This window comes from Alexandromys fortis, unplaced genomic scaffold (assembly GCF_014885135.2).
Source record: "Alexandromys fortis isolate MF-2015 unplaced genomic scaffold, M_Fortis_MF-2015_v1.1 scaffold_6, whole genome shotgun sequence".
Classification (NCBI taxonomy): Eukaryota; Metazoa; Chordata; class Mammalia; order Rodentia; family Cricetidae; genus Alexandromys; species Alexandromys fortis.
The window spans coordinates 12,712,971-12,732,403 of record NW_026067902.1 but is presented as its reverse complement, the minus strand read 5'-3'; the positions used below and the strand labels follow the sequence as shown (position 1 = coordinate 12,732,403).

The 19,433-nt window shown below is 45.1% G+C and overlaps 1 protein-coding gene across 1 annotated transcript in view; it reads right to left on the bottom strand.

Moving 5' to 3' along the window:
* Atp8b4 (ATPase phospholipid transporting 8B4 (putative)) overlaps positions 1 to 17,607 on the bottom strand; it is a 168,797-nt gene extending 151,190 nt beyond the window's left edge. The window contains exons 1-2 of the mRNA XM_050134452.1: positions 17,506 to 17,607; positions 17,148 to 17,272 (exon numbers count right to left, since the gene is read on the bottom strand). The gene's annotated coding sequence lies outside the window, so the exon portion shown is untranslated. The remainder of the gene's footprint in view (positions 1 to 17,147; positions 17,273 to 17,505) is intronic.
* Between the last annotated feature and the right edge of the window lie 1,826 nt (positions 17,608 to 19,433).

Here is a 19,433-nt window from a genome sequence, read left to right as displayed (position 1 = left end):
CCTGCCATCTGACTTGTGTCTGGCTCACAGCGCTACCCCATGTGTTTATTGAGTATGAATGAATGGTTTCTGTGTCCCTAGGGTATGGAGCTAAAAGACCCTCCTCTCTTAGTGACCATCCTTTCTAAGACTCAAGCATCAGAACAGCTTTGACCTGCCATCCCTGTCTGGGGGTACCTAAGTTTTAGGGGTATTTCCTGTCTCTTGTTGGCCCCTATCCCTCTATACACCACCATCTCCAAAACACCCTTAACGCAGATGAGAAAGAACACTTAAGAACAAGCATTTAGACTTACAGCAAATTGAAGAGCAGGAGAAAGAAGGGAGAAGTGGCCAGATCTTGGAGCTGAAATGAGAACTGCAGCTAAAAGAAGACTCATAGGCCGAGTATTTGTGTTGGTTACATTTGGTCAACTCACACCCGCAACCTTCCCTTATCTGCTTCTCAGCTCTGCCTTCCTCCCTTTCTCCCTCCTCTCCTCCTCCTCATCTCTACCTTCCTCCCTTTCCTCTTCCCTTCCTCCCCTCCTCCCCTCCCTCTCACAGTCAAGTCTCCTTGGTGTCTTGAGACTCTGGTTTTAACCAGAGGCACCTGTGTAGCCACAGGTTCAGCACTATGTGTTGCCGCCTGCTGGTCTCACTGCTGGGTACACAACTGAAGGCAATTCATCCCAGAATCAGTCCAGTTTCCAATAAGATACAAAGGACTTTTTTATGTAAGTCTCTCCATTGAAAAAAAAATCATACAAAAGCAGTCCTAACCCATGAAGGACTTTCTTCTTATATCCTTAGTTATTTATTTATCTATTTATCAATTTTGATACAGGGCCTGAAGATCTGTCATGTGCTATATCTTGCAGGCTATCCTCAAACTCAGGGCAGTCCTCCTGCCTCAGCATCCTGGTTGCTGGGATTACAGGTATTTCCACCATATACGCTTTTTCATCATCTCTTCTTTGTTTCACGTGGTAGTCACCGAAAAGGAATCAGAGCAGAGATTAAATGGCATTAGCGGGGAGAGACATAAAGCCTATGAGGATGACATCTGGGGCTTCGGGTGGCCCCATCTGGCCAGAGACAGAGACTAATCAACAAGTCTAAGCCAACTTGTTAAGACATGAAAATTCTCTTTGGGGACAGTATCAACATATTCTGTTTTCACGGGACCAAAATCCCTTATTGGTTTGTTAGATGGGGCTGAGAGAACAGCACTAACTGATAACCAGTGTTAAAGATGGAGCTAAATGCACTCATGGGCTGTCAAGGAAACCATGGTAAAACAGCCATGTAACTCCTCCCTTACTTTAGATCTCTCTGCAAGACGATAGGGCTTAAAAGAATGCCATATCCCTCCTAGAATTTCATTATTTCATATCACTCTTACGTTTTTTCTTTCAACTTCTCACGACCACCTTCCAAAGTGTCTTTGAAATCATTTATTTTGAAGATACCAAATAAATCCATTTTAACTTTAAACATGTTTACTTTTATAGAAATATTCTCTACTCATAACTTGGAATATAATTTCATCATTGGTGTGTGAATTAAACTACTTCTGTATAATTTCTAGAAACTTTTTCCTCAATAACAATCTTACTCAAAGGTTTTCTAATCTCTAAAACATAATAAGAGCTGGACAGTGGTGACGCAGGCCTTTAATCCCAGCACTCGGGAGGCAGAGGCAGGCGGATCTCTATGAGTTCCAGCCCAGCCTGCTCTACAAGAGCTAGCTCTAGAACAGCGCCCCCACAAAACAAAAGCAAAAACAAAACATTATAATGAGAAAAGATAGAATTTACCTTAAAGCCCCTGTTCCCACCCATCTGATCTTTTCCTTGTAACAATGGTCGTGCAGGCATATTTTATGGAAGATTGAGACCAGTGCAGTAGATTTCTGTCAAACTTGAAGGAAATAAGATCTCCCTCAATAGTGTATTATAATTCCTATAGTACTCTTCCTATTCCTCACCAAATGTGCTCATCCTAACATGTTCTTCCTCATCTGGGGTAAGGGTGTCAGCAGAGAGTGGTGTGTAGAAGGATGGAGGCCAGCAAGAGAGATGAAATACCCTCATTCTCTCTTCTTTTCTTTTCTTTTTTTTTTTCTTGAGATAGTGTTTCTCTGTGGCTATGTAGCCTATCCTGGAACTAGCTCTTGTAGACCAGGCTGGCCTCGAACTCATAAAGATTTACCTGTCTCTGCCTCCCGGATTCTGGGATTAAAGGAGTGCACCACCACCACCCAGCTTCATTCTCTTTTTATAATGTGTAAATGTTTGGGGGGGGGAGGTTCACACACACCTGCGTGAATGTAGCATGGTGCACATGTGGACGTCAGAGGACAACTTCTGATGTTGGTCCTGGCCTTCTGCCTTAACTGATGCAGAGACTCACCACTGTGTTCACTATGCTAGCTAGCCTGCAGACTGCCGGAGAGTCTTCACCTCCTGTCTTCTCATAGGAATGCTGCTACCCCAGGCTCTCCGGGAGTTCTGAGGAACCAAACTCATGTCCCTTTGCTTACACAGCAAACAAGCACTTTACCCGCTGAGCCCTCAAGCCAGCCCTAGGCTTTTTCATTCTTGCACGGTCATCAACCCTCCAGAATAGCACACATGGCAATTGTTCCACTCAGAGGGTGTCAGAGAAGAGAAGTAGTCATCTTGTGTTGAACTTTGGATCCCTGGAGGTCTGAGGGACAGAAGTTTGTGAGACATAGACTCTAGCCCTCAGAGTAGGGACTTGGAATTCTGCAGTCGAGACATTTAGAAAGTACTGAAGTAAATGAGAGTCGCATAAATATGTTCCCCCTTTTAAAACTACCCGAAATCATAGAAATAAAATATATTTTACTGTGGGATAGGTCATAGCTTTCCCTTGGCTTCATCTCATGCAAAGGATCGATATAGTGTTTTCTCCTGCAGAAGTTCTAGTAATATAGAAATGATTTATAAATAGACAATAGATAAAAGATTAATATAGATAAATACCCCAATAGATATCAATAGATAAGTATATGATCAATAGATAGATGATATATATGGAAAGATGACTAACAGATATAGGTAGGTAGCTAGAAGATGGATATTGACAGCTAATTCAAATAGATAAATAGAAGTTAGAGAGATAGTAGACAGAAGGTTGATTATCAGTAAATATGTACATGTATATAAGTGAAAATATTAGTAGGAAAATAGAGAAGAAAGGTAACATATTTATATATATATATTCATTTAAAAATTAAATAAGTATATTTTTTTAAAAACTCAAAGTTTTACTTCTAAAAAAGATTTCCTCTCTTTGACCCATGCCTTTTTGTACCCTGAGCTGTACCTCCAGCCCTTTTCTTTCCAGTCCAAGTTCAGGTATGAATCACAGAAATAATTTTTCTAAAGAAACAAACAGCAAAGTCAAAGGGGGATGCCAACTGGTACAGAGGAAATAAGGACTTCTTGACTGGAACAATGACCAAACAAGACACCTAGGAAACCCCGTGTGGAAGGAGGGTTCCTTGTCCATGTTGCTACTGGACAAAAAGGTCTCCCCTCGATGAAAATGGGAACACCTGGGAACAGGTGCCTAGGTGCTTTAAGCTGAGGATTAAACTGGAAATTCCTTCTAATGATGGGCACCCATTCGGCAATTAGGTTTACAGACAATTCCCCATGCTCCAATTCCACACTCACCGAGCAACCTGCTAGCAATAAATTGGTTTCCCGCAGAAGCCTGCCTACAGGGAAAGATCACACCAGCCCTGCTAAAGTGAACATCTGGTCCTCTCCGTGGCTGTGTTACGTGTTTTAAACTAGTAAATTGCCACACTTGCTGTGGCTTGCATGTCCTGAATTTGTGTTTGTCTGCCTCAGAAAGATAAAGCTACTTCTGGTGTCCTATTAAAGTGCTGTCCAAAGTCCCCAAGACAAAAGGTCTTTTCTAGCCATAGACTGCCAGGCTGTTTGGAGCCAGGAGCAGGTTAGAAGCTTGTCCTCTGGGACTCCTGCTTTCCCTACCGTGTGACTCCAGAGCCGAGCGTGAATCTCTGTAAGCCTTGGTGAGACCCACCTTGACTACAGAACAAGTTGCTCTGAGCAGCCACATTCCTAAAATCCAACCTCTGAGTCTGGAACATGGATACCGTGATGGCCTCCTCCAGCCACTGTATTGTTAACACGCAGTTCCCAGCCCAGATGTGTGCCCCTCCCACTCCTCACCAGCCCACTCCTCTTGCCCCCTTCCGCTCTTCTTTCCAATATCTCAATTCCTCTCTACTTGTTTTCCTAGGTTTTCTTCTCCTCAGGTGGTTTGTGTCCCAGGTGTGTGCTTAGGTGAACTTTGAAAATCCACCTGCAGAAGCAACAAGGCCTGAAGTTGGAAAACCAGGAGGATGGGTGAAGGAACAGCCCTTTCTTCTCACTGTCTCCCATCGTCCTCACTCACTGTCCCCTTGCCTCCCTCAGGCCCCAGGCTCCCAGAGCTGAGAAGCAAAAGTCCTGCAGATTCTCCCATAGAAAGGAGGTCTGGCCTTCAAACTATAGTCAACCTTGCCTGCCAGCTCAATGCAAGACCTCTGAGGGACAGATACACTTTAACAGCCTTAAGAAGAGAGATCCTAATGAACCTTAGCCATGGGAGATGAGACCAGAGAAGGAGAAAGGGAAACACCAGGCTTCTGGTCCGCATGAGTTTAGCTGAGTGTCAGAAAGAGGGTGGAAGGTATGGAGGACGCATAGGTCACATTCGGTATCAGTGACGACTATCTCCAGTCACAGGGCTTGTAAGTTTCACATAGTATACTAACATAGAGGTGAAAAAGCCTAAGCCTACCTCTGTCTGTATGTGTATGTGTGTGTGTATGTGTGTACACATGTGTGTATGTGCATACATGCATGTCTGTATATGAAGTGATGGCTATTACAGCCAAACTTATGTTAGTTAGCAACTATGTCTAACTACCACGCCTCAAAACTGTAAATTCTTTTTTTTCTTATATAACATCTATCTCTATTTTCATCTGCCTCAGCTCTGTAGTCACTCTTCCCAAGATCCTTCTGTGTGTTCACCTGATCCTATCCTTCCCCACACTGTGAACTTCTGGAGGAAGTTCTTCCTGTGTCTCTCATGGCCAGTCCAAGGTTGGCTGATGGGCCATGTTCGGAGACAAATGAAGAAGTGCTGAAGGTTAGGGGTTCACAGGACCAAATACTGACGCCAATACAGGTGGAGAAAGAGGGAAATGAGAAGGGGAAGGAAGGTGACTAAGCCAGGGAGGCACATCTGGAGGAGACAGGACCAGAGGAGGAGCAGGGGCGCATGCAGAGAGAGAGGCAGAACGGGACAGGCTAGGAGGAGAAGGAAAGAGGTGAGGACGCGGTGGGGGATGAACAGAGGGAAGAAAAGGTTTAATACTCTGCTACACTCCTCTCCTCTCGACCCAGCAGGAGAGAGGCAGGCGCTCAGCACACTGCAGCCAAGTGAATGCAAGCAGAGAGGAAAGGGAAGGGGTCTCAGAGTAAGAGAAAAACCTGTTTCCAGAGGCACAGGTTGCTCAGAATAGTTAATATTCACTTACAAATGTATTTATTAACATCGAAAATACTTAAGGTGACTCAGAAGTTATTTTCTCTGCCAGCCTTCTAGGGAAAATCCTTAGACAACACCACCTTTGAATTCCAGTGTCACACAAGAGTGCCTGGAGTGTGTGATTGATTCTGAAGCTGAGACTAGAGGAGAAGGGAGGGAGGGAGGAAGGGAGGAAGAGAGGGAGGGAGGGGGAGGAAGACGGAAAAGGAGAAAATGTTTTGCTTCAAATATTAATCATCTGCTAATGAACATTTCCATGTGGCTGTGCATGAACAAAACCACTCCTGTGCTCAAGCACACACACCCGGTCTCCCAAGGGACAAATACCACTCGTTCTATTTTTAAAGATTTATTCATACAATACCAAGCGATATAAAAACACATTAGTAGATAAAGGCTGCTCAGAATCTCTCTGCGTTTTCATCTCCAGTGGAGGCTGACCGGCAGCCACATCTAAGAAGGGCAGGTTCATTTGTACCCCACATGATTCCCCCCACACACGTTTCCTCATCCTTTTCTTGAAACACTTCAGTACCCAATTAGCTTTTTTCAGCACTTTCTTTCTTCTTCAGACAGCTCACTGGTAACCTGAGACCTGAAATGCTCCCCACGTCCATGAATGAAACAGCTAAAAGCTAAACAACTTTTCTCTTCAAACAGATCCTAGCCCTGAAAATCTGTCCCTGGAGCTTCAGAAACACAGGCCCGTGGGAACCACACATCTGTAGCATGAACTCATCATAGAATAAACTGGACCTCGAGCTGTGCGGATGAAAACCTGCTACCAAGCACTCCAAACCCAAGATGTTCCTTCCGCTGCTCTCTTCTGACACTTCCGATGTGATGCTCACAGAATAAAAGCTGAAACTTCAAGCATAGAGAAAAGAAAATGTCCTATCTCCTATTTACACTAATTCCCCCCCCCCCAAAAAAAAAAAAAACATTTTTTAGGACAAGGCAAATAACACACAATATTTTCTAAGCCTCAACCACATAGACAAAAACAGCAAAACAAACAGGAATTTGGAAGAAAGTCTCAACTAGTCAAGAGCAAAACTCCTATTGATCTCCTTAACCACAGAATGGTCCCCACCTACTCACCTCAACCTGGACCCAACCTTCTCCCATAAGAAAGGATTTTTCCAGCAATGCAGATAGGTCAACTAGGTATCCACTAGGTGAGCACACCAGTGCAAAAACATGGATGTACTGAAAGCTCCAGTGCTTACAGAAAACACACTCTCTGGGGCATTCTAGAAAGCTCAACCCACAGAAAGAAAAAAAAAAACAAAATCCTTGACCACTTACCACCACCACAACCGAAAGCTGCTGGGTAGCAACCGAATCAACAGTCTTCAGGAAAGGATGCTATCACGTCAAGAGGGCAGCTCGCCCAGCTGTGGGGCAAATGGGGGTGAGAGCCCTCCTTGGAAAGAGTCTGAGCTCTGAGGAGCATCTCCTCCTACTGTTGTCTGCTACCACAGGCAGGCAGAACTGGTTAAAACAAAAGGGGACTCCCGAGAGACTGGGGGGAGGATGGCTTCCTCTGTGGGAAGCAGCGACTCAAGGTGGGAGTGAGCCACACACACCAGCTACCTGTCTGCTCACCAAACTTCTAGCAGCCCTGGACCCAGGAAGCTAAGCCAGCAGCTTTGGAGTGCCCACCTGTTTTCCCAGAGACTAAAGAACCAGCGGTGGGAGTTAACTCATCACAGAGGGAGTTGGGCTCTCTCGGGGAGGAAACCTAAGCAAGCACAAGCAATATCTAAGGCTCAGTGTAATACTTCTCCTTTCCCAACATTCTTCATTTCACTGCAGGCGACTCCAGCATTATTAACCCTTTCATCTGTTTCAGAGGATGTAGATCTTAATTTTTCAGTTTGGAATCATTTTTTGAGGGGTTCAGGTTTCTTAAGTAGAATTAATGAAAATGATATCTCAGGGGTTTCGGTTTCTTTTTTTTCTTTTCACCAGAGAGCTCTCCAGCTCACGGAGATCCACCTACCTCTACTTCCTGAGGGCTTAGATTAAAAGTGTATGCCACCATACCTGACAATTTGTGACTATCTTTTTTTACATAATTTTGTAAATTGTATACACGAGTTGTATTGCATCATCTTCACCGCTCCCTCTCTCCCTTCAGCTCCCTCTGTGTCCCCCACTCTCTCTCAAGTTCATGATCTCTTCTTCCTTAATTATCATTGATTATCATTGTTGTGCGTGTGTGAGTATGTATGTGTGTGTTAACACAACCTGCTGAGTCTATTTAGTGTTGCTCATATGTGTTTGTGTTTAGGACTGACCACTTGGGACTAGATAACCTATCAGGGAGCCTGTCCCTGGAGAAGGCAGAATCTTCGTCTCCCGTCAGCCATTAATTGTCGGGAGCTCTTTATCTAGAGGAGGGGTACTGTGATATTCTCCCAGCCACGCTGGCCTCTCAACTATTGTTGCCATTGTGCAGGTCTTGTTTAGGCAGCCATATTAAGATTTCATGGGTGCATCTTCCCTGTCGTGTGTAGAAGACACAACTTTGCAACAGCTGTCCTGGCCCTCTGGCTCTTATGATCTTCCCACTCCTCTTCTGCAGTCTTCCCTGGGCTGTAGCTGTAAAGATTGCTTTGCTGATGTCCCAATTAGGTTGGGCACCACGCATTCAGTTCTCTGCATTTGGACCAGTTGTGGATTTCTGTGGAGGCTTTTTTCATCTGCTGAGGGAAGAAAAGTGTTTTTTGATGGGATACGAGAGCTACATTTGTCGTGGGTATAAGGACACATTTTTAGAATGCAGTGGGAATTACGCTGGTTTTGGAATATGGCATCAGTTGGTTCTCCTCTAGGGCCCATGACCCCGCCAGTCATGGGTAGTTAGCTAGGCTTACAGTACCAGGCATGAATTCCTTCCTACTGAGTGATCCTTAAGTCCAAGTAGATGGCTATTGTTTATGTCCAAGATACAAGCGGCACTGCTGTACCACTGGGTATACCTGCCACGATGGTCTAGTCTTACGGTTCCTAGGCCTTACAACTAGGTAAGAGAATTAATTGCTTTTCTCCCGTGGCATCTTGCACAGCATCTTTGTCTACTATGAGAGCTGGTCCTCAGGGAGGAAGCTTCCAAGTCAGCTCCAGCTTGATGCCTCCAAGTTCTGGGTGTGGCATGTGTGATGTCTTCAGACCTTATTGCTCTAGCTGTTTTTAAAGGATGGGGTGAGGGAGGGGATGTGGTTTCTTTTCATCATACCTTAAGACATTCAAGAAGTGTCCCAGAGGTTGCATCAGATTTGCCAGGTAAGCACTGGAACCAAGAACTGTAACATGAAGGCCTGCTTGTTGGGGTTTCTGTCCTGCCTGGTTTCTGTCCTCCGACCAGGTCCCACAACCATTCAGCCCCAAAGAAATCACAGAGGTCTACATAAGTTATAAATTGATTGGCCCATTAGCTCAGGCTTTTTACTAACTCTTATAACTTATATTAACCTGTAATTCTTATATTTGTTAACCACATGGCTCAGTACCTTTTTCAGTGGGGTAGGTCACATCCTCCTTCTTTGGTATCTGAGCAGGACTGGGGAGGAATGGGCTTCCTCCTTCCCAGAATTCTCCTGTTCTCCTTGCCCCACCCCTACTTCCTGTCTGGTCGTCCCGCCTATACTTCCTGCCTGGCTACTGACCAGTCAGTTTATTTAAAACATAATTGACAGAATATAGACAATTCTCCCACACCAAAGAATCCTTAATCATGTTGCTATAGCCAGAGCAAGCTAGCCCCTTGCGATCCCTTGGGCTTCAGCTCCACTGTCCTCTAATATCGGCAGCCTAGGTTCCCAATTTGCAAAGTAAGCCAAATAGACAAAAATTATGATCCTTCTCTCTTACACATCCCCAAACTACAGACTCCTGGAAATAAGGCCCATGGTCGCCCCTTATAGGCCACAGAACACCAGGAACAACTCGGGCAAAGAAACAATCTCTTTACAGGGGCTAAGATGAGAGATACTTTACAATGAAAAGATTGAGAGTGGCCTCTGTACTATTTTTAAAGCCATTCTACTGGCCAATAGTAAGTTCAGTAATTAGAGTTACCAAAGGAGGAAAACCTGAGGTGTGAACTATGCTGCCTGCAGACTACATGGCAATCTTCACTCTGCCGTACTGGCTAAATTGAGAACAGTGGGACCTTTTCTCAGATGTTTACCAACATTGATATTAAATACACCTTAAACGCGGAGCAAATGAACTAAAGACTGAGTTAGCATGCAAATTTGATGTGCAGTGAACTGAAAAAGAGAAAGCCACACATTACCCACTCCTCTGCACACTTCTTCCTCATGCAAGCCAGCATCTACTCTTCCCAGAACCTTCTCAGCAGCTGCCACATGGGCTTTTTCAAAAGAGCAGGAAGGTGTCTATACCATAATCTAGTCCACAGCTCCAGGTTCTTACATCCTGATCCAACCACCTGCCTTGCCTGCCCTCTAGGACCATGGCTGTCCTTCCACATCACTTCCAGATAAAATAGGACCGACAATAGGATGAGCTCAGCCAGGAACAAAAGTTCATGCCTGTTATCTCAGCACTCTGGAGACTGAAGGGAAGGGACTGTGAACTGGAGGCCAGCAGGAGTTTCATAACGAGACCTTAGAAAGGACAAAGAAAATGGACGAAAGAGGGAACAAGAGGGGAGAAGACAGGCGAGGGGGCAAGAAGAAGGGAGGGAAAGAAGAAAAAAGGGAAGAAAGGAAGGGAGTGAGGGTGAGGGAGGAAGGAGAGGAAAACATGGGATTAATAAGAATTAACAGAAGCTTTGTTATTTTCTTCCTGCACCCCAGGAGACTGCTGTTCATAGATCACACACACACACACACACACACACACACACACCGCCTTCTCTACCCACACCACTCCATCCCGTCTCCATAGACACACACACACACCCTTCTCTACCCACCCCACTCCAGCCTGTCTCCATAGACACACACACACATACCTCCTTCTCTACCCACCCCACTCCATCCCATCTCCATAGACACACACACACACACACACACACACACACACACACACCTCCTTCTCTACCCCCCAGTCCATCCCGTCTCCATTCTTCCTACACTACTCATTTTCATGGCCTTCCATATCTTCTTATCTTGAATTGAAACCAACTCAACATCCCATTCAGAAACAGGGCCATCAAATCTTTGCCATATGGTTTTTAATAACTAAAATCTAAATTTTTTAAGATGTAAAAATCTAACCTTTTTTGGTTTTGTATATGATCTGGTATGGTGTGCTGCACTAAGATTCACTGTCTTAATTACTTTTCTATTGCTGCAAAGAGATACCATGACCAAGGCAACTCACAAAAAAAAAAAAAGAGTTTTGGGGGAATTACAGTTTCAGAGGATGAGTCCATGACCATCATGGTGGGGAGCATGGAAGTGGGCAGGCAGGCATGGTGCTAGAGCTGTAGCTGAGAGCTTACATCTGACCCATAGGCATGAGACAGAGAAAGCACACTAGGAAACATCAAAACCCACCCCCAGTGACACACCTCTTCTAACAAGGCCACACCTCCTGATCCTTCCCAAACAGTTCCACCAACTAGGGACCAAATATTCTAACATATCAGCCGATGGAGGCCATTCTCATTCAAACCACCACATTCACCAAGAGAAAAGGTAACAACACAGCACCTTTTACTCTTTTGTTAATCTTTTGTGAGACACAATAGGTCTCCTTACACTGGCCAGTATAAGCTGACCAACTCCTAGCAGTATGATTTCTTGTGTGGGAAAATTTTCTGCCCTCTATGAAAGGATGTACAGCTGAATTTTATTTATTACTCAACTCAGAAAAAAAATTAGAGCATACAAGTATGAGACATCTTTTGTACAGCTAAGGATAGGAGCATAAGCATTTCCTGTGCTATTAAAATTCCAAGAATTAAAACAAAACTAAAAAAAAACTGCCATTACATAAAGATTAATATGGCATGATTTAAGATAATTAAAAGGATTCCTAAATTCCTGAATGTTTAAAAACCCTCACTAGGGAACAAGGAAAGCTGTCTGGTCCTTTCTCAGGGCTCATATCTCTTTAGCACCTGTGCAGCAACCAGAAGATGAAGCTAAAGCTTCTTGTTGTACAAACCACTCACTAAAACCAGGCAATTTGCATTTAACTTGCCCCTGTAGATGCATTCTGTGTTTCAGAGCCAGATGACACAGCTTTAAACCACACAGCCGAACCCCAAGCCAGACAACTGGTAAAGTCATCCACTCTGTAGCCAAAACTGGATCCTGAAATAGACTGACCGCGCCAGAAAGAGAAGCACTTCTCAATAAGGTGCATCGGCCTGTGGCGGTACACAGGCTTCTCTGCGTGTAAGCACGCAGGACAGAATCTGAGCCTGTATTTTTATGAATTGACAACATAAGATTTCCTTCCTGCCGCGGCAGCGCTTGCCAGAAAATAAGGTGAGAGGAATGGATCCAAAAAGGATCAGTTTGTGAGATTCCTTGCCGTCTCAGGATCATTAAGACAAGGGGAGTCAGACAGCCCTTTTAAAACACACATACACACACACACACACACACACACACACACACACACACACACACAGTTTCTCCTTAGCAGATTATGAGCCCAGAAAGAGAACCAGAGCCAAATAACTTTAATGAAGTTCTTCTCTTCACCTCTGGGGTCTTTTGGCCTGTCCTGCCTGATAATTAGGTATGAAGAATCCCTGTCCCATAACAGGGCACTGGGAAAGAACAAGGTAGACTTCACGTTCAAAATCAATCACTAATCAGAATGAATCTCCCAGACCCTCTGTGCATTCTTCACCATTTTCCAAGCCAAGTTCTATATCTAATGTAGAAGAAACTCAAAGTAATAGATTTGATGTTACAAAGGATTTATTAATAGATTGGCTTAGGAGACATTAAGTCACACAAAGTAGAATTTAGCTAAGGGAGCTACCTCCAAAACACCCCAAAAGTAAGTCATGTGCTAGCCAAACCTGTGTGAGATAAGTGCAATATCAGAGTCTAGGATGCAAATGTTTATTCACCAGCAGTCAGGAGCCATTAGGTTCCATTCCCATAGCAAAGGAGACAGCCCTGACTTACAGCAGCCAGTAGACTCAGCCTCATTGTCTAGGCTGCTTTGAAATACCATGACCAAAAAGCAAGTTGGGGAGGAAAGGGTTTGCTTAGCTTGTACTTCCTTCCACATTGCTGTTCATCGGGACAGGAACTCAACCAGGACAGGATCCTGGAGGCAGGAGCAGATGCACAGGCCATGGCAGGGTGCTACTTGCGGGTTTGCATCTCGGGGCTTGTTCAGCCTGCTTTCTTATAGAATCCAGGACCACCAGCCCTGGTTATTAATTGAGAAAATGCCTTACAGTTGGATTTCACGGAAGCATTTCCTCAACTGAGGCTCCTTCCTCTCTAGTTTGTGTCAAGTTGACACACAAATCAGCCAGTAGACGCATATCAAAATAGTGCCTCTCACGGGCAGCTCCAGGGGACAGCACAGAGTCACAATGCTGAGTTCTGACCTGCCATAAAGCACCCAGTTCTCTTCTTGAGAAAAGCATAATTCTGCAAAGTGTGTAAAATGATCCTCCCTGGTGGTAACTATTTGAAAAAGAACAACACTAGTGTAGTTAAAATAATTCTGAAACTATGCAATAAATATATTTTTGCTGTGTAAATCTTCCATCAGCCTAACTGACCAGACTTCAGACTCCTGTCTCTGTTTATAGTACAAAATGTGACCGTGACGTGGGGCCGGGACCTGAAGGAGATCTTAGGGTGACTGTGTTCATGAAATGGGTAAGCCTGAGGTGTATGTAAGTCAGCAAAAATTCCTATTCAAGTCCAGCTTTTCTTATGGCATTAGCCAGAGCCAGACACGTGCTATATTAAAGAGCTTTTTCCTTCATTAAGCTCTCAGCTTATAAAATGACTTCCCGCTAGGAAGGCACATAGATTCTAGAACAAATCAACCTCTCTGCAGGGCATGGAAGACCCCAAGAAACAATGACCTGGCCTGTGCCCTGCCAAGTAGAAGGCAAGTGAGCTATCTGCACGCTAGACCACCACGTGGTACAAACGGAATAACAGTACACACAGCCCCGTTCAGACTTTGAAGGTATCAGAGACGAATATATTTCTATGTAGGTGTGGAGGGCCAGTGGGGGGAACCTCAGCAGAGTACTTGAAGCCAAATTCAGAAAGGAGAGTAGGCAGCTAGAGGGTGTTCAAGATGTTGTTCTAAAATGCCTGACGGGAAAGGAGGAAGATTTATTTTAGCTCGTGGTGTCTGAGGTCTCCGGGTGGCTAGCACTGTTTCTGGGTCTGTGGGAAAGCAGATAGCATGTTAGCTGGACTGTGTGCTAGAAAAAGCTGTAACTTCGTGGTGTCCAGGAAGCAGAGAGGCAGAGGAAAGGGTCTAAAATGTGATGTAGCCCCAATGACATGCTTCATTGACCAACTTTCTCCAACCTATCCTTGCATCTATATGCCCCACCACCTTCCATAACGCCAGCAAACCATGACTCTCTCCGTGAATTAAGCCATTAGTAAAGGCAGAGCCCCCATGATCCCATCCCTTCTCAGTGATTGGATCCAGCTGGGGACTACACCATCAGCATCTGATGAGCCTTCGGGAGCCACTGTATACTCCAGCTACGACAAGGAAGATCCTGTTAGTTTCACAAGCTGACAGTCCAAGAAAAAAACTGATCCTGGAGCGCCCTCAGCACTAGAAGATCCCATTGAGGCAAGAGGTCGAAGCTAGAACGGCCCTGGGAAGATGGCGCCGTTGAAGGCAGCTCCTACATTGTCCTGCCCTTGGAGGGATCCTGCTCGTAATAGAGGGAGCAGACTCCAGGAAGACTGATTTTGGAAATAAGTTCCCAGACAAACAAGAACAAGCCATCGTTCTGGCTCTGCAGCCAACCCCGCTGATGCTGAGCTACCCCAGGGTAGCGTATCCTCCACTCTCAAACCCTGGGTCTTGATGGCTCTGTGGACCATGGAGTCTCTCTACTGTGCGCTCCTATGTGTCTGCATGGGCTTGGGTAAGGAAGCCGCTATTTCGTATCTTCACATAGCGGTAAGCTAGTGTTCTGTATTGTATCCTAAACTATCAGGGAGAGGGGATATGAGTAGCACCCTAAAAATAATGAAAAGAAAAGAAAGTCACACCAGATGCCAGGGAGAGGGGAGCCATGGAGACAGACATCACGGTCTTGCTTTTTTTTTTTTTCCTAATTTTGGACCTAAAGAACTCTATAGAAATAAATAACCAGAAACATGTGGAGGCACCTGAGAAATTTGTGCCAATGACCTCTTTCAGCTTTAGAGGTTGTCCTTGCCCCTCAGTCGCACAGGCAGCTGGGCTGGGAGCACTTGATAGGACGGGGGCGGCAGCTGACGAGGGTGGCTTCAGCTGATCAAGGTGGACAAGGTTGATGAGAGATCCTGTGGAAAAGAATCCCAAGGACCCCAGGCGCCTGCTGCCCCTCCCCCGCGGTCAGAGCCCTACAAGTCCTATGGAGTGCCTTCCTGGGGAAGAGTAGAGGAGGAGACACCCCGATAGCCTGGAAAGATTACTGGTCAGAGGACCCTGCGTGGGCTAGAAGACCATGATGAGAAAACTGGTCACTTAGAGTTAGCCATGGATTCTTTCTGTCCCCAGTCACCCTTCAGGGTACACAGGCTAGCCAGGAAAAAAAAAGCCAACCTGCTGCAGAGTTAAGTCTTTACATTTTTAAAGTAGCATGAGTAAAATCCACCCCTGGTGTACTCAGCTCCTCCCCTGAAAGTTGGCTGTTCTGCTGGCTTAGTGCATCAAATTGACACACGCTAGAGCCATCGGGGAGGGAGGAGCCTCAGCTGAGGAGATGCCTCCCTGAGATCCAGCTTTAAGGCATTTTCTCCATTAGTGATCACGGGGGAGGGCCCAGTCCATGGTGGGTGGGGCCACCCCTGGGCTGGTGGACCTGGGTGGTATAAGAAAACAGGCTGAGCAAGCCAGGGGAAGCAAGTCAGTAAGCAACACCCTTCCCTGGCCTGTGTATCAGCCCCACCTCCAGGATCCTGCCCTACTTGAGTTCCTATTCTGACTTCCTTCAATGATAGGCTATGATCTGAAAGTGTAAGCCAAGTAAATCCTCGCTTTTTGTTGTTGTTACCATTACTTTGAAGAGTTAAAATCGTACCAACAGACATCATAGAAATGCCTTAGCAAAGTACCACAAACAAGGTGAGTTTTGAGACATGGCCTCAAAACCCTCCTGCCACAGCTTTCTAAGCACTGAGATTAGAGGTATACACCTCCCTGCGTGGGTGGAAACTAGCTTCTTTGTAAACAGAGATTTATTCTTCCACAGTTTTGAAGCTGGAAGTCCAAAACCAGGTATCAACCAAGCTGATTCCTTTAGAGGTTCTGGAGGAGACGTGGCCTTTGCCAGTTGCTAAGCTTCGGGAAGGCACCAGATTTAAAAGCATCATAGCGCCAACATTTTAACCCTCTGTTGGCTGAGGTGTGGAATCTGCACTCACTTTTGGGATGTAGGCAGAATGTGCCATTCATTTCTAAGCGTTCCCAAGTTTGTCTACTTTAAATAATTATTGACAAATTTTCATCATGTAAGTTGATCGAGGGGGTTGGGGTGGTTTGATGAGAATGTCCACCATGGGTTCATCTATTTGAACACTTGGTCCCATTTAGTGGCACTGTTTGGGGAGGTCGTGAAGCATCTTCCAGGAGCAATTATGTCCCAAGGACAGCTGTTGAGAATTGATAGCCTCACGCTAGTTCCAGGCTGCTCTCTCTGCTTCCTGTGTGTGAGCGGAGTTGTGACATCTCAGCTTTCTGTTCCCACACTGTGTGATTCAACCCTGTGATGGACGCTTACCACTGTGAGATAGGCCTTGCTACCATGCCTGGCAGTCTAAGACCAGTCCCCAAAGCCTGCATGGTGGAAGGAGAGAAATGAATTCTTACACGCTGTTCTCTGACAGCCACATGTACACCATGGCATTCAACCATTCAGCCATACATACAGACACACCCAATAAATAATAGTACGTGATTTAAGAATGCTGTTGAGCTTCATAAAAATCAATGAATTGTTACTTAGGATCAGGGCAGAAAAGGGCCATAAAAATAACTTTTGCCTTTTTGTGTTGCATATGTATTTGAGGCAGTATTCTCAGCAATAAAATTATAAAACTAATATCAATCAGCTCTTTAAAATATCTAAAATATTCTTTCTACATACCAAGAATGCAGTCAAGCTTTAATCTTTCATTATTAATTTACTGTGACAATTTTATTCATGTATATAACATAGTCTGGTCACAATCATCCCACCACCATCTCTAACCCCCAGCCACCAGCTCACCCTTCCTCCTACCTGGTTCCCATGCCACTTTCATGCCTTGTTCTGATTTTGGTTTTATATTTTAGCCAAGATCAAACGCTGGGTTTAAGCAGGATCACGCATGTGAGCATGGTGCAAGACTGTCCTCCTGTGATTTGACTCTTACCTTCTGTCCACGCTCTCTTCCGTGAGCCCCAAGGGGATGAGGTGAGGACCCATCTGATGCTGAGCACTTGACAGTCCCTTTTTCTCAGCACTTGACCAGCTACGAATCCAGGAAGCTTCAATTCTCTGTGTAAAAGTAAGCATCAATCCATATGTGAGAGAAATGCCTCCCTACTCCAAGCATGTGGGTGTTTGGTCTCCAACTGATAGTGTTCTTTGGGGTGTAGGGAGGTGTGGCCTTGTTGGAGGAAGTGTGTCGCTGGAGGTGGGCTATGTCCTCACTAGTATGGACTCCAATCCTCTGGAACTGTAAACTCAAAGTCTTCTATAAACTGCCTTGGTCCAGTTTGGATGCTCACCTTACTAGATCTCGATGGAGGTAGGTGGTCCTTGGACTTCCCACAGGGCAAGGAACCCTGATTGCTCTTCAGGCTGATGAGGGAGAGGGACTTGATTGGGGGAGGGGGGAAATGGGATGTGGTGGCGGGGAAAAGACAGAAATCTTAAATAAATAAATAAATAAATAAATAAATAAATAAATAAATAAATAGAAAAAAACTGCCTTGGTCATGGTGTTTTATCACAGCAACACTAAAATAACTCCTACAATATGTAAGCTTGTTTTCATATTTAATAAGTGGCAAAATGACATGTATATGAAAGAATTGTTTTAAATTAAGCTTCTTTACAGTCTTTATCAGTGACCATTTGATTTGTGTATATACTAGCATGCCCAGAGCTGTACAGAATTCCTCAGATATAAAGAGATCTGAGAGGGAGAAGTCTGGGAAGTCCTGCTTCAGCCTTCAGGGGCACATTAGGCAGCGCTCTAGACATTTTCCAAGATTCAGGGCAGCATGGGGGCAAACCGGAAACCCAAGGGCAAGAGTCCTAGCAGGCTCTTTACCTGGCAACACCAGACACAGATGTTTTCTGCTAAGCGAGGAACTGAAGTCTACAGCATCCTGCACGTCTTTTCGTAGTTTTCCTAACTGAAACCTGACGTACGTAAAACTGTTACTAAATCCCAACGCCCTCCGGGCAGAGCCCCAGAAAGAAAGGCATCGCCCTATCTGATCAGGAAACCCTCTGGCCAGTTAAAGGAATGCAGATGCCGCTTCAAAGGGCCTCGGAGGGAGGGCCGAATTCTCACCCCGAATTCTCACTCATAAAGCCATATCACTCCGAAATTAAACTTCTTAATCTTCAGGCTTCGTTTTCAGCGCAAGGTGGAGCCATTTTTATTTAATCCAGCCTCGAATGTGGCGTTCCTCCTGTTCCTATCGATGCAAGTGTGACACGTTAGCGCACACAAGCAGCGGCTGTTGGATGCCCTCCTCCCGTTGATTACTGCCCTGATGCCTGCTCCACCCTGGAGTTTAGGTAAACAGGACCACCCCTCTCTGCACTTACCTCGGGATTGCAATGCAACCTTTTTTGTGCTTCAGTTAACATTCACTTGCTCTTACGGTGATTACACACTGTGGGGAATGGAGAATTCCCCGTTGAAGAAATCCACATTGAAGGAGAATGCCCCCACAGACTCACATGTTTGGATGCTTGGTCCCCCCATTAGTGGACCTGTTTGGAAATGATAGGAGGTGTGGCCTTGTTGAAGTAGTAGTAACGTTGGGGTGGGCTTTAAGGTTTCAAAAGCCATGCCACACCTAGTCTGGTTCCCTCTCTCCCTGTAACTTTTGGATCAGATGTAAGCCCTCAGCACCATGCCTGCCTGCTTGCCACCGTGCTGGCCCCCTAAGAGGGTAAGCACGATTCCAATTACATGCCTTCTTCTATAAAAATTTCCTTGACCGTACTGCCTCTTCATAGCAATGGAACAGTAATTAAGACATATGCACGATATTGTCAGGTAATTTTCGGATCTTCCAAAACTCCTGGCTCTCCATGAACTTGCTATCAGGTAAGAACTAAAGGGAGGGACAATGCATCTCGGCTTTTGAGGGCTGGCCACAAGCTTTCTATGTGGCTTTAAAACACGGAAGTGCCAAGGAGAAGGATGAAGAGGCCTTCATCCCAGAGATGGAATGAAGCCCAACCAGAGCAAATGTACATTATATATTAGCTTGGATTTTTCTAGAACAAAGACATTGTACCCTTATTGCTTCCTTTATTAGGGGGTGGTGCTTAATTAACTGGTAAGCCCAAATGAATTTATCCCCGCTTCTCTCAGGGATCGTTTTGTTTCTGTTTCTGTTTTTCTGGTTTTTGTGTTTTTGTTGTTGTTGTTGTTGTTGTTGTTTTGAGACAGAATCTCTCTATGTAGTCC